The sequence below is a fragment of the Chiloscyllium plagiosum genome, unplaced genomic scaffold (assembly GCF_037043375.1).
Source record: "Chiloscyllium plagiosum isolate Xiang-an unplaced genomic scaffold, Cpla_swu_hap1 HiC_scaffold_6, whole genome shotgun sequence".
NCBI lineage: Eukaryota > Metazoa > Chordata > Chondrichthyes > Orectolobiformes > Hemiscylliidae > Chiloscyllium > Chiloscyllium plagiosum.
The window spans coordinates 97,339,662-97,352,531 of NW_028270144.1; the positions used below are offsets into that span (position 1 = coordinate 97,339,662).

Consider the following 12,870-nt stretch of genomic DNA (forward strand, 5'->3'; position numbering starts at 1 on the left):
AATATCCTGGCAGGGAGGTTTGCTAGAGAACCCAAAGAGATAGTGAGAAATGAGATAAGTCTGAGTCTGATACAATAGATAAGAGGAGCAAGTTCAATAGTCAGGGCAGGCAAGAGCAAGGCAAAATAAGAGGTAGGACTGATAAAACAAACTGCATTTATTTCAATGCAAGTGGCTTGACAGATAAGGCAGATGAACTCAGGGCATGGTTGAATACATGGGACTGGAATTTCATAGCTATTACAGAATAGTGGTTCAGAGAGGGGCAGGACTGGCAGCTTAATGTTCCACGGTATTGATGCTATAGAAGATTAGAAGGTTGGACAAAAGAGGAGAGGGAGTGACGCTTTTGGTTAAGGATAACATAATGGCCATACTCGGAGGATTTCCTGGGAGAACATCCAATGAAGTTGTATGGGGAGTGTTAAGAAATAAGAAAGGGATGATCACGTTATTGGGATTGTTCTATAGACTCCCCAGTAGCCAGTGAGAAATTGTGAAACAAATATGTATGGAGCTCAGATATCTGTAAGAATAATAGGATATTAATGGTAGGGGATTTTAACTTTCCAAACATAGATATGGACTGTCATAATGTTAAGGATTTGGATGGACAAGAATTTAAGTTCGTATGAGATTTTTTCTTATTCAGAACGTGGATGCACCTACGAGAAAAGGAGCAAAACTTGACCTTCTGTTTGGAAGTGTCTGAGGTGTCAATGAGGAGAAAGTGAGGTCTGCAGATGCTGGAGATCAGAGATGGAAATGTGTTGCTGGAAAAGCGCAGCAGGTCAGGCAGCATCTAGGGAACAGGAGAATCGACGTTTCGGGCATTAGCCCTTCTTCAGCCCTTCCTGAAGAAGGGCTAATGCCCGAAACGTCGATTCTCCTGTTCCCTAGATGCTGCCTGACCTGCTGCGCTTTTCCAGCAACACATTTCCATCTCTGAGGTGTCAATGGGGAAGCATGCTGAGGCTAGTGATCACAATTCTATTAACTTTAAAATAGTTTTGGAAAAGAATAGACCTGACCTAAAAATTCAAGTTCCAAGTTGGAGGGAGGCCAATTTTGACAGTATTGGGCAGGAACTTGATTGGAAGAGGCTTCCCAGGTAAAGAAATGGTTAAAAAGTTGGAGACCTTCATAAAATGAGATAAGGGCAGTTAAATTAAGAGACAGTATGCTCCTGTTAGTGCAGAGGGCAAGGCTGGTAGGTATAGGGAATCCAGGATGACTAGAGAAATTGAGGCTGTGGTCAAAAAATAGGAGGAGGAATGTGCCAGATATAGACAGCTGGGATCAACTGAATCCCTAGAGGAGTGTAACAACAGTAAGAGTGTGATTAAGAGGGGATTCAGGAGGTCAAAAAGGGGACATGGTATAACTTTGACAAATAGGAAAAGTAGAATCCAAAGACATTAAGGGCAGAGGAGTAACTAGGGAGAGAAGAGTCCCTTAAAGATAAGCAAGGTTGCCTGTGTGTGGAACCACAGGAAATGGATGATGTACTGAACAAGTATTTTTTGTCAGTATTTAGATTAGATTAGATTCCCTACAGTATGGAAACAGGCCCTTCAGCCCAACAAGTCCACACCGACCCTTCGAAGAGTAATCCACCCAGACATATTCCCCATATTCACTCCTGACTATGGGCAATTTAGCGTGACCAATTCACCTAACCTGCACACCTTTGGATTGTGGGAGGAAACCGGAGCACCCGGAGGAAACCCACGCAGACATGGAGAGAGTGTGCAAACTCCACACAGGCAGTCACCGAGGCTAGAATCGAACCTGGGATCCTGGTGCTGTGAGGCAGCAGTGCTAACCACTCTTACCACCGTATTTACTTTGGAGAAGGACGTAGAAGCTAGAAAATTTTGGAAAATATATAGTAATATCTTGAATAATGTCCATATTACAGAAGTGGAGGTGCTGGATGACTTGAAATGCATAAAAGTGGATAAATCCTGAGACCTGATTAGATATGTCCCAGAACTTGAGAAGATAGGGAAGAGATTGCTGAGTCCCTTGCAGAGATATTTGTATTATCAATAGCTGTGTGTGAGGTGCCAGAGGATTTGAGTTTGGTTCATGTCGTGCCACTATTTAAGAAAGCTGTTAAGGAAAAGCTAGGGAATTATAGACCAGTGAGCCTGACATCAGTTGTGGCTAAATTGTTGAGGGGGATTCTGAGAACCAGGAATTACATGCATATGGAAAGGCAAGGACTGATTTGGGATAATTGACATGTCTTTGTGCTTGGAAATTGTATCTCACTAACATTCAATTCAGTACAGCACAAGGATAGGCCCTTTGGCCCAACAAGCCTGCACTGATTCCGAATCCTTATTTTGATTTGCTACTTATGGACCATCCGTGGTTTTTGTTCACTTCCCATTCATTTGCCTATCAAGATATACCTTAAACATTATTAACATGCCTGCTTCCATCACCTCCACTGGCAGCACATTCTAGACGGACTCAACACCCTGCACTTCTGTAAAACTTCTCCCTCTCACCATGTATCTGTGCCCTCTTGTAGTTGACTTTTCCATCCTGGGAAAATGCTTCTGACTATCCACCCTATCTGTGCTTTTCATAATTTTGTAGAACTCTATAAGATGGTCTTTAGCCTCCAACTTTCCAATGAAAAAATCCAATTTATCAAACCTCTTCTCATAACTAAAACCCTCCAAACCAGACAACTTCCTGGCAAACCTTCTCTTCACCCTCTGTAAAGCATCCATGTCCTTCTGATAGTGGTGACCAGAACTGCATGCAATATTCCAAATGTGGCCTAACTAGAGTTTTATACAGCTGTAACATGACTTGTTAACTTTATATTTGATGCCCAAGCTGATGAAGGCAAGCATTCTGTATGCCTTCCTGATCACCTTATCCACTTGTGTTGTTACTCTTAGGGATCTGTGGACCTGTACACTCAGTGCTCCTATGGATTCTGCCATTTATTGTATAATTTGCACCTGAATTTGATCTTCCAAAATGTATCACCTCACATTTGTCTGGATTAAATCCATCTGCTATTTCCCTGCCCAAATCTGCAATTTTTGTATATTCCATTGTATCCTTTAACAATCCTCCTTACTACCTGCAACTCTGGCAATGTTGATGTCATTTGCAAACTCACTAATCAGACTATCTACAATTTCCTCCCGATCATTTATATATATTGCAAACAACAGAGATCCCAACTGATCCCTGTAGAACACCATTAATCACTGATCTCCATTCTTAAAAGAATCTTTCCACTGCTAATCTGTCTTCTATGATCAACTTGATTGATTTTTTTGAGGAAATGACAAAGAAGATTGATGAAGGTGGAATGGTAGACATTGTCTATATGGACTTAAACAAGGCATTCAACAAGGTTCCGCATGGTAGACTAGTTAGCAAGATTAGATCACATGAAATCCTGGGGGAGCTAGGTGATTGGATCCAAAATTAGCTTGAAGGCAGGAGACAGAGACTGGCAGGTTGTTTTTAGACTGGAGACCTGTGACCAGTGGTGTACCACAAGGATCAGTGCTGGATCCATTGCTTTTTGTCATTTATATAAATAATCTGGATGTGAATATAGGAGATGTGGTAGTGGACGGTGAAGGTTATCTCAAAGTACAACAGGACCTTGATCAGATGGGCCAATGGGTCGAGGAGTGGCAGATGGAGTTTAATTTAGATAAATGTGAGGTGCTGCATTTTGGAAAAGCGGATCATGACAGGACTTATACAGTTAATGGTAAGGTCCTGGGAGTGTTGGGTGCAGGTGCATAGTTCCTTGAAAATGGAGTCGCAGTTGACAGGGTGGTAAAGAAGGTTTTTGGCACACTTGTCTTCACTGGTCAGTGCATTGTTTACAGGAGTTGGGATGTCATGTTGCGGCTTTACAGGATATTGGTGACGGCAGTTTTAGAATTCTACATTCAATTTTAGGAAAGATGGTATTAAACTTGAAAGGGTTTGGAAAAGATTTAGAAGGATATTGCCAGGATTTGGGGGTTTGAGGTATAGGAAGAGGCTGAATAGGCTGGGGCTGTTTTCCCTGGAGCACTGGAGGCTGAGGGGTGACCTTATAGAGATTAATAAAATCATGAGTGTGGATTGGGTGATTGGTCAATGACTTTTTCCCAAGGTCGGGGAGTCCAAATCTAGAGGGAATAAGTATAAAGTGAGAGGAGAAAGATTTAAAAGGGACCTGAGGGGCAACTTCTTTCATGCAAAGAGTGGTGCATGTATGGAATGAGCTGCCAGAGGAAGTGATGAGGTGGTTACAATTATGACATTTAAAAGGGACCTGGATGAGTTCATAAATCGGAAGGGTTCAGAGAGATATGAGCCAAATTCTAAAAAATGGGACGAGATCATTTTAGGATATTTGGTTGTCATGGACGAATTGGGTCAAAAAGTCTATAATATTCTATGACTCTATTTCCTACTTTTTTCCTTTTTCCTTATTCTTTGATGCATATTTTCAAAATCCCATTGTGCCTCTTGAATTGATGAGTGGAAAGCTCTGTTTCACACTCGTGTGTTGGATCATGAAAATTAATGAAACCTAGCTGAACCTCATTTCAAATTGGGTATTATTTTGCTTTGAAAATCAACAAAGTCTGTCTCTGAACAAACAATTACTACTTCACTAAACAGTGGTTATATGCTGAAAATCAAAGTCACTCAGTTGCAGTTTCTATTGGTCTTTTCCAGAACATAACCCCGATTGATGTAAAATACCTATCTTGCTTAAGCACTCCTGTCCTGAAATTTATGCAGTGCACTGATGTTCAAACCATTCCATTAAATTGTATTTTTAAATAGTTATTTGAATATGGTCAGTAAGCATTATTAAAAACAAACCTTCCAATTATGCTTAGTCATCTGTTTAAATTGAAAAATACTGACAGTTGAAACCTATTAGCAATTCTTTTGGATTCTTATGCTGAAAGGTTGAATTAAGTAGTGAATGTCGCAAACATCTAATGCAGTCAAATTGTCATTAAGTTGCCTACCTTGAATAGGATATAGAAAATACAGCCTTTTTACAAGATATTGCTTTGGTTGACAGCTTTTAAAGACCAAATGTTGTATAATTGATTCATCTAATTAGTTTAATATCACATAATATAAACACAGTTAATGTATATTTTGCAAGAGAATGTATCATCCTTCGAAATGTAGCTAAAAGAATTCAACAACCAGGATATATTAAAAATGTTAATGTATACACACCCATGCTAACTACAGAACAATTGGATAATCAATCTGACAACCAATAATGAAATAATTAGCATTTATACCTTCATAAGTACCTTCTATAAAGTTTCTATAAATATACAACTATTTTCATTTGATTTGATTGTTACAGGAGATAAATTATTGATATTCTTAAGCAGCAGTATTGCATTATTAAAATCGAATACAAGCTATTAGTTGCAAAGCCTCATTGAATTGGTTGAAAAACCTATGTTGATTTTTTTTTCCCCTTTTTGCCTTGTGGATTTCTGACTCCCAGCAGAATTCTGTAAAATGTATATTTGTGCACCAAATATCCAGTTGATAAAGGTATTTTATACCAGTATGTTATACAAACGTAATATACATAAATCAATTTTTATAAGTGGAAAGAAGAGGAAATGTTAACTGCATAACTTTATTGTCTGCCAATTTTTACTATCATTCTGGTGGATATCAAAAATAAATGTCTCCATTTCATAAATGATTCCTTACCAAATGGTTTAGAATTCACAGCTTTCTTCCTTCACAAAAAAGATCAAAGCTATTTTTCAAAATTTAATATATATACCAGACATGTCCACATACCTTACAAATCCTGAATATATTTTCAGTATTCATCTGCTCTATTCACGTAAGGAAGCCATTAGATGCAAGTCAACTTTTTTTTCCTCCTGGTATGAGTGATTGCTGAACAGAGAGGAAAGAACTGTGTTGGCATGAATCCTCTGTGGAATTAAGGCATCAAAAATCTCCTGTAGGGCACTTGTGATTTTGTAATCCCAAACTTCAGTCCAGATTTCAAGGGAGACTCCTTAAGGTTCATAATGAGCCTTTCAGCAGCAAAACACGGCATTTATGGAGAGCTTTATAACATTTAAACTGAGCTTTTATATACAAGTTGGTGTTAACGGATCTTCAACTGCAATCTCTGCGTTTTACTGCATTGTACCGGAAAGCAATACAACATGTGGATATTGTCTCCTAATGATTCCATCATCTAATCATGAGACTAGCTTTATTCATTTCTTGGCTCCAGAATTTCCTATGTTAAGGACCCAGGAGATGAAACTTTGCCTCATGTATTGATTAGGACGAAGAGTTTGAAATTTGAGCTCTCCTCCTCTGTCCTTCACAAAGCTTTTTGGTACAAATGTAAACCTGACTACTGATGAGAATGCAGTATAAAATTACAAATGCATCAGTATAAGTCAAATAAATGTTGCAGCTTTCTCACAAAAGGAACCATTTTGATTTGTTGTTCATTTTTTTCTGGAAAATAATGTGTGAGACTTTTATTTCACCGTTAAACTGCCACAGACCTATTTATAAGACAGAGAAATTTCCCTTTACCTTAACAAAAATAATCTGTTGATTAAACTTACTAATTTTCATGAAGAAAAGTGAATACACTATATTTTTCTCAATTTACCTTATCTAATTTTCACAGCTCAAGTATTTTTAACATTAAAAATCTCATATCAACAACATCAGATTGCAATTTCTATTTTGTTTAAAGACGTGTTGTTGAACAAAACATTAACTGCCAGAGGCTTAAGTCTAAAGTATGGTCTAAATTTACATGTGGTTTCAGATTGCAAATGTCTGAAAGCGCATGTGTTTAATTCAATTCAGATGGCCAGGCTTTCAGACTATGAAGGATTGCAATCAGGTTTCCTCTATAGGGGTATTTCTGTGCTTTTACTACAAAGTGTATATCTTTTTTTACATCCACTTGCTGCCATTGTCAGAAGGCTTAAATTGAAATATCTTTCTCCTGGCTATCCATTTGTGGAATTCAGATCAATTTCACTGAATCAATTTTAGTTAGTCACATAATCATATCAATACCTGCAGGATTTTTACTTTATTGAAGACATGTAGAAGATTGTTGACAAAAATAATTGAAAACTTTCAACTGAACTACTTTTTTTCTCTGTATTTGGTTTATATTGTGTTTTTTGTTAATTTAGATTGTCCACGCTTTTGTCAGATGTTCAAACTGTTGCACATTATAAGAACTGTGTAAGAGTTCAAAATAGACATCTTTAAAGATTGCTTTAAGACTAATTATTCATATAAGTACAAACCTCTAAATAAACATTCCAGCTTTCCATTCCCTAGCTCAAAGGCATGCAAAATTAGTTTTCCAGTTTTTATTTGTTTAACACTATATTAGTAATGTGAACACTCCACTTTCACCTAAGCCTTGCACATTTTAAAATTAGATTATAGATCAGCCATATTTTCTCCAGTTCCTCTCAAATACAATACATCCTGTTTCTGATTAATTTCAAAGATGTAAGAACCTTTGATATTTCAGCTACATGTCAGTTCCTTCCTTATGAGCTTTCACATGACCATAGAGGGCATCATGGCCAAGCACCAACTATTTGTACTCATGTAGTGCTTTTGTTCTAATAAAATATCTCTTGGTACTTCACAAGAGTGTTACATAACAAAGTTTTACATAGACTAAATTGGATATTAGAGCAGATGACCAAAGCTTTGGTCTAATTGGCATGTCTTAAAGGAGGAAGGAGAGGTGCCAAGGCTTAGGGATAAATTCCAGTTTCTTGTTTGTTCCTGGGAGGTGGGCATAATTGATAAGACCAATATCTATTTGTCTGTCCCTAATTTCCCTTGTGTAATCATGTCCTTCTGATAGTGGGCAACCAGAACAATGATTTATCTGCACTTCACTCAATCCAATCTACTGTTTTCACTGTTCACAATGTGGTCTCCGCCACACTGGGGAGATGAAAAGCAGATTTGGTGACTATTTTGTATTTTATATTAGAAGTGAACCCAAGCTTCCTATTGCCTGCACACGTCCCCATGTTCCCTGGCCCACATTTCTATCTCAAACCTACTGCAGTCCTCCAACAAGCTTCTGCACAAACTGGAAGAACATAATCTAATTTTTCACTTGCGGAACCTATAGCCTTCAGGACTCAATATTGAGTTCAACAATTTTAGAATCTGAACACCACCTTGTATGTCGCTTCCCCACCCCGACTGCAGGCCCTGTCATGAAATGGGCTGCTTTCAGCACAGCCATTATGAGCTTTCTTTCTTCCTGGCATACTATTGTCCATCCCTTTGTCCATCCAGTTTTCTCTGTCTGTCTGTCTGTCTGTCTGTCTCTCTCTCTCTCTCTCTCTCTCTCTCTCTCTCTATATGTCTCTGTCTCTGTGTCTCTCTCTCTCTCTCTCTGTCTCTCTCTCTCTGTGGGTCTCTGTCTCTCTCTCTGTGTCTCTGTCTCTCTCTCTCTCTGTCTCTGTCTCTCTCTCTCTCTGTCTGTCTCTCTCTCTCTCTGTCTCTGTCTCTCTCTGCTCGCTCTCTCTCTCTCTCTGCTCGCTGTCTCTCTCTGCTCGCTGTCTCTCTGCTCGCTGTCTCTCTCTGCTCGCTGTCTCTCTCTGCTCGCTGTCTCTCTCTGCTCGCTGTCTCTCTCTGCTCGCTGTCTCTCTCTGCTCGCTGTCTCTCTCTGCTCGCTGTCTCTCTCTGCTCGCTGTCTCTCTCTGCTCGCTGTCTCTCTCTGCTCGCTGTCTCTCTCTGCTCGCTGTCTCTCTCTGCTCGCTGTCTCTCTCTGCTCGCTGTCTCTCTCTGCTCGCTGTCTCTCTCTGCTCGCTGTCTCTCTCTGCTCGCTGTCTCTCTCTGCTCGCTGTCTCTCTCTGCTCGCTGTCTCTCTCTGCTCGCTGTCTCTCTCTGCTCGCTGTCTCTCTCTGCTCGCTGTCTCTCTCTGCTCGCTGTCTCTCTCTGCTCGCTGTCTCTCTCTGCTCGCTCGCTCTCTCTGCTCTCTCGCTCTCTCTGCTCTCTCGCTCTCTCTGCTCTCTCGCTCTCTCTGCTCTCTCGCTCTCTCTCTCTGCTCTCTCGCTCTCTCTCTCTGCTCTCTCGCTCTCTCTCTCTGCTCTCTCGCTCTCTCTCTCTGCTCTCTCGCTCTCTCTCTGCTCTCTCGCTCTCTCTCTCTGCTCTCTCGCTCTCTCTGCTCTCTCTGCTCTCTCTGCTCTCTCGCTCTCTCTCTCTCTCTCTCTCTCTCTCTCTCTCTCTCTCTCTCTGCTCTCTCTCTCTCTCTGCTCTCTCTCTCTCTCTGCTCTCTCTCTCTGCTCTCTCTCTGAGATCACTCCCTGTATTCAACAGATATACCATCTTTTTGTAGCTACATTGATGTGATAGTAATTGGCTGGGGTTGATTTTTTTTGTGACTTTTGCAATCAGAACGTATGTGGACAATCTTTCACTTTGCTGGGTAGATTGCACTGTTGTAGCTGTTCTCAACTTGCCAACAGACACAGCTACATCTTGTGCATAAATCTTCAATTTCATGGCCTCGTTGGTTTCCAGCCCCTTCATGTTTCTTCATAGCATGGTGAATGACCTGATGATTGATAGCTGTAGTGCTGGGAAACTCAGGAAAAGGTTGAGAGGAATAATCCAATCAGAACCTCTTGCTAAAGATGATTTGAATTGCTTCAGCCTTTTGTGCTAATATGCTAGGCTTTTTCATCATTGAGGATGGGGATGCTTGTGGAGTCTCTACTCCTGGTCAGAGTAGATGTTGGGAACATGTTTCTATTGGTAGTAGAGATTAGGACCTGAGGGCACAGCCTTAGAGTGAAGAGAAGACGTTATGGAACTGAGATAAGGAGAAACTGGATGTAAATTTGCTCGTTAAGCTGGAAGGTTCATTTTCAGACGTTTGTCACCATACTAGGTAACATCGGTGAGCCTCCAGTGAAGCAGTGGTGTTATGACTCACTTTCTGTTTATGTATTTAGATTTCCTTGGGTTGGTGATGTCATTTCCTGTGGTGGTGTCATTTCCAGTTCTTTTTCTCGGAAGGAGGTAAAAGGGGTCCTAGTTGATGTGTTTGTTGATAGATTTCTGGTTGGAATGCCATGCTTCTCGGAATTCTCATGCGTGTCTATATTTGGCTCATCCTCGGACGGATGTGTCATCCCAGTCGAAGTGGTATCCTTCCTTATCTGTATGTAAGGTTACCTGTGCTAGTGGGTCATGTCTTTTTGTGGCTAGTTGATGTTCATGTCTCCTGGTGGCTAGTTTTCTGCCTGTTTGTCCAATGTAGTGTTTGTTACAGTTATTGCAAGGTATTTTTGTAAATGATGCTCTTTTTGCTTGTCTGTATAGGGTCTTTTAAGTTCATTAGCTGCTGTTTTAGTGTGTTGATGATGCCAAGAGGTCTGAGTAGTCTGGCAGTCATTTCTGAGATGTCTTTGATGTAGGGGAGAGTGGCTAGGGTTTCTGGATGCATTTTGTCTGATTGTTTGGGTGTCTTGCTGAGAAATTACCGCACTGTGGACATTGGGTACCCGTTCTTTTAGAATATGCTGTATAGATGATTTTCCTCTGCTCTTCATAGGTTTGGGTTGGATGGTTGTTCAAGTCTCTGCAATTCTGCATCTGCTTTGAACCCTGCTGTTGGTGATCTCATGGGTGTTCTATTGGATTGTCTGTAGGTTTTGCTATTAAAAGTGAAGTGGGTGGTAATGCACAGGTCCACTAGCTTGATGATTATGTCCTTGCTGATGAAGTTGGTGGTGTTTGGTGTATGTGTCTTTGGTTCTTCTAATAGTGTAGTCAGTGTTTGGTCAGGGTGATGTTGATGGATGTGAACAGGGCTGTTACATCAAAGGAAACCATTATTTCATCATCTTCTATCTTAATGTCCTTCGTGTTCGGGAATTCTTGGGCGGAGTGAATGGAGTGGCATGAGTCTTCTACTAAGTGTTTTAGTCTTTGGTGAAGTTTCTTGGCTCACCTGTACATTGGTTTTCCAGGTAGTGAGACTATGGGTCTGAGGGAGGCTCCTGGTTTGTGAATTTTCAGTAATCCATAAAAGCGTGGTGTGTTAGATCCATCTGGTTTCATTTTTTTGAAAGTATGTCTTGTTTAATTCTCCAGGTTTCTGAAGTTTTTTGAGTAGGGCTGTGATTTGGTTCACTCGTTGTGGGGTTGGGTCTATCGCCACCTGTTGGTAAGTGTTGGTATCTGTGAGCAGTGATGTCTGCTTTCTCATTGTAGTCTGTTCAGTTTAAAATGAAGTCTCCTACCCAGAGTACATTCTGTGTCCTTGATAACCGTAGTGATTCTTCCAGATGTGTTCGACAGGAAGGAGCTCTGATTCATCTGCTGAGGAAGGGGGCAACAGTGGGTATTAATCAGCAGGAAATTTCCTTGCCAATGTTTGACTTGATATCAAGTGACTTAATCAGGTTTGGAGTCAACGTTGAGGACTCCCAGGACAGTTTCCATTCGACTGTATGCCACTGTGCTACCAGTAGGACAGGACTTGCCCACAATGGTAATGGTGGTGTTGGGACATTGTTCATAAGTACATTTGGTGATATACCTACGTTAGATTGTCGATTGTTTATTCTGTGGGACAGCTCTCCTAACAATTATAAACGCTTCATATGTTAGGAATGAATACTTTGCAGGGTTGATTGGCCTTTGTCTTCTCTGCTGCTCAACTGATGACTATCTTGTTTCATTCATTTGATCTGGAAATGCTGAGGGGTTCAGCATTAGCCGAGCATAGCTATATCTGAGCGTTGTGTGTTGAAGGAATTTACAGAGATAGGGATAGGTGAGGCCAGGGTGAGAATAGGAAAACACTCGAAATTTTGTGGCTTTACGTAAATGGGAGTTGTTGTTGATCAGTGAGAACAGGAAATTTGGGTGACTGGAATTTTGTGTCAATTACAAACACGAAGTTTCCATAAGGTTTCGAGGCCAGTGACCCTTCAGAACTGATAGTAATGAAAAGGTGGAATTTATGCAGATGATGGGATTTGGGGTTAAGGAGTTAGCGGAGAGATAGAACCCAGAGAGAGAAAAAAGCATAGGCAGGTGAAGGGATTATTGATAGTAGGCCAGGGAGGAAGTAAAGCTAGATTGGTGATAATGAGGCATATGAATAATTGATAATGTGCTGAAAGCAACCAATATCATGACATAACCTGGGACGTGGAGGATGGTAATGGACATGGAAAGAGACGATCATGCTCTAAGGTTGTTAAACTTGATGTTGTGTCCTGAAAGCTGTAAGGTACCCAAATGAAAGATGAGGTGTTGTTCCAACCTGCCTCGTGTGCTGCATTTTGAGCTCAGGGTCTTTACTATTGTGTCATTGGATTTAGTTTTATTGTAATACTTCACAAAACAGTATCTCCTTCACAATTAGTAATGCCTGAGACAAAAACATTTGCCAAGGAGCATGGTGCTGAAATGGCAGGCAGCTGGAAGCTCGTGGTCATTTTTACAGACAGAGTGTAAGTGTTTTGCAAAGCAGTCACCCATTCTGCAATTCATTTCACCAATACCGAGGATACTACATTTTGAGCAGTGAGTACAATATTCTACAGTTTTGTTAAAAATTACTTGTGGGACGTGGCATACCTAGCTGGCTGGCTGGGATTTATTGCCCATCCTTAGCAGATGAGACAACGTTGTGAACAGTGAATATGTACAATAGTTTGAGTGAAGTGCTGGTAAATCACTGCTTCAGCTAAAAGGTATGTCTGTATCCTTGGATGATGAGGACAGAGGAGGTAAAAATTCTACAATTGCATGGAAAGATGCCACAGAAGTATGGGGAAGTGT

At 40.6% G+C, this 12,870-nt stretch overlaps 1 protein-coding gene across 4 annotated transcripts in view; it reads left to right on the forward strand.

The window, feature by feature from the left end:
* Nucleotides 1-12,870, forward strand: part of LOC122551068 (neurobeachin) — a 991,558-nt gene that overhangs the window by 381,541 nt on the left and 597,147 nt on the right. The window lies entirely within an intron of this gene.